The 2365-nt window shown below is 43.8% G+C and overlaps 1 pseudogene across 1 annotated transcript; it reads left to right on the top strand.

The window, feature by feature from the left end:
* The first annotated feature begins 348 nt into the window (after positions 1-348).
* On the top strand, positions 349-1612 carry LOC103268047 (annotated as a pseudogene). Its single transcript, XR_002482393.1, has 3 exons — positions 349-667; positions 728-731; positions 979-1612. The product of XR_002482393.1 is annotated as an annexin A5-like (transcript).
* Positions 1613-2365: the final 753 nt, after the last annotated feature.

Below are 2365 nucleotides of genomic sequence, written 5' to 3' on the forward strand. Positions count from 1 at the left end.
CCACCGAGCCCGGCTTTGTTTGTTTTTTTAATGAGAAAGCTTATGCCATGTACAAATATAGATCATTCTAGAGGGTGCTTTTCTTTATTTTTAAACACTTTTTTTCTGCTTCATTCTTTCCTCTGTTTCTGAGAGCCCAAATATATACACATGAAAGAACTTTTGATTTGGGGCTATGAGACTATTCTCTTTTTTTTAAATGTTTATTAGAATTTTTTCTGAGATTCTCCTTCACCTATATCCCTGCTTCGCCCCACATGCCATGGCTCTCTGGGAGGTTCAGGCATTTGGGTTCCCCTCTCTGGTCCTGCATTGCTGTATTGCTGTCTCCTGACCTAATGAGTTGCCATGGCACAGGTCCTCAGAGACACCATGACCAACTTCCCTGGGTTTGACAAGTGGGCTGATTTAGAAACTCTTTGGAAGGCTATGAAAAGCTTGGGCACCGATGAAGAGTATCCTGACTCTGCTGACATCCTGGAGTAATGCTCAGTACTGGGAGATCACTGCAGCTTTTAAAACTATTCGGCAGGGATCTTCTGGATGACCTGAAATCAGAACTAACTGAAAATTTGAAAAATTAATTGTGGCTCTGATGAAACCCTCTCGGCTTTATGACACCAGTGAACTGAAGCATGCACTTGAGGGAGCTGGGACAAATGAAAAAGTACTGACTGGGCTGGACTCAGTGGCTCAGTCTGTAATCCCAGCACTTTGGGAGACCGAGGTGAGTGGATTGCCTGAGCCCACGGGTTTGAGACCCGCCGAGCCAACTTGGCAACACCTCGTCTCTACAATAAATCAAAAGTTAGTCGGGCATAGAGTGCTCTCCTGTAGTTCCGGCTACTTGGAAGGCTAAGGCGGAAGGATTGCCGGAGTCCAGTAGGTCGAGGCTGTGGTGGCCAGGAGCATGCCACTGCACTTCAGTCTGGGTGACAGAGTGAGACTCCAACTCAAAAAAAGAAAAAGAAAATGTAGTGACTGAAATTATTGCTCCAAGGACACCTGAGGAACTAAGAGTCATAAAGCAAGTGTATGAAGAAGAATATGGTTCTAGCCTGAAAGATGACGTGGTGGGGGATACTTCAGGATCCTACCAGAGGATGTTGGTGATTCTTCTTCAAGCTCACAGAGACCCAGATGCTGGAGTCAATGAAGTTGAAGTTGAGCAAGATGCTCAGGCTCTGTTCCAGGCTGGAGAACTTAAACGGGGTACAGATGAAGAAAAGTTTATCACCATCTTTGGAACACGAAGTGTGTCTCATTTGAGAAGGGTGTTTGACAAATACATGACTATATCAGGATTTCCAACTGAGGAAGCCATTGGCCGGGGGACTTCTGGCAATCTGGAGCAACTACTCCTTGCTGTGGTGAAATCTATTCGAAGCATACCCGCCTTCCTTACAGAGGTGCCCTACTTTGGTATGAAGGGAGCTGGGACAGATGATCATGCCCTCATCAGAGCTGTGGTGTCCAGGAGTGAGACTGATCTGTATAACATAAATTCAGGAAGATTTTTGCTACCTCTCATTATTCCATGATTCAGGGTGATACATCTGGGGACTGTAATAAGAAAGCCCTCCTGCTGCTCTGTGAAGGAGAAGATGACTAATGTGTCACTGGGGAGAGCATCCTGCCCGTGCCTGAGCATCCTACTGTCTTCTTTACGTCCAGCTGCACTTCTCATATGCCAGTGCTCTGCACAGTACCTTACTCATACTAGCATGCTAAAGACCAACACACATGAAGAAAATAGTGGTACAGGCAACCTCCTCGGGTCCCCTCCCACTGTGGGAGCTTTTCTGTCCTCTCAATAAATCCTGCTTTCTAGAAAGAAAGAAAGAAAGAAAGAAAGAAAGAAAGAAAGAAAGAAAGAAAGAAAGAAAGAAAGAAAGAAAGAAAGAAAGAAAGAAAGAAAGAAAGAAAGAAAGAAAGAAAGAAAGAAAGAAAGAAGGAAGGAAGGAAGGAAGGAAGGAAGGAAGGAAGGAAGGAAGGAAGGAAGGAAGGAAGGAAGGAAGGAAGGAAGGAAGGAAGGAAGGAAGGAAGGAAGGAAGGAAGGAAGGAGAAAGAAGGAAGGAAGGAAGAAAGGAAGGAAGGAAGGAAGGAAGGAAGGAGAAAGAAAGAAAGAAAGAAAGAAAGAAAGAAAGAAAGAAAGAAAGAAAGAAAGAAAGAAAGAAAGGAAGGAAAGAAAGAAAGCGGTGCTTTCTTCTGGTCTTGGATCCAGGTCTCACTGTCTTTCTGACTGCTCTAGTACTGAAGTGTACTTAAGTTACTAAATCTAACCTTGGGTCATTTATATTTTTCCTTAAGAGGTCAGAATGCTTTTAGCCTTTTTACAGAACTTCATTTATATTAAATTGATAAC

Source organism: Carlito syrichta, unplaced genomic scaffold (assembly GCF_000164805.1).
Source record: "Carlito syrichta isolate Samal-C Ts95f unplaced genomic scaffold, Tarsius_syrichta-2.0.1 Scaffold308685, whole genome shotgun sequence".
NCBI classification, from domain to species: Eukaryota; Metazoa; Chordata; class Mammalia; order Primates; family Tarsiidae; genus Carlito; species Carlito syrichta.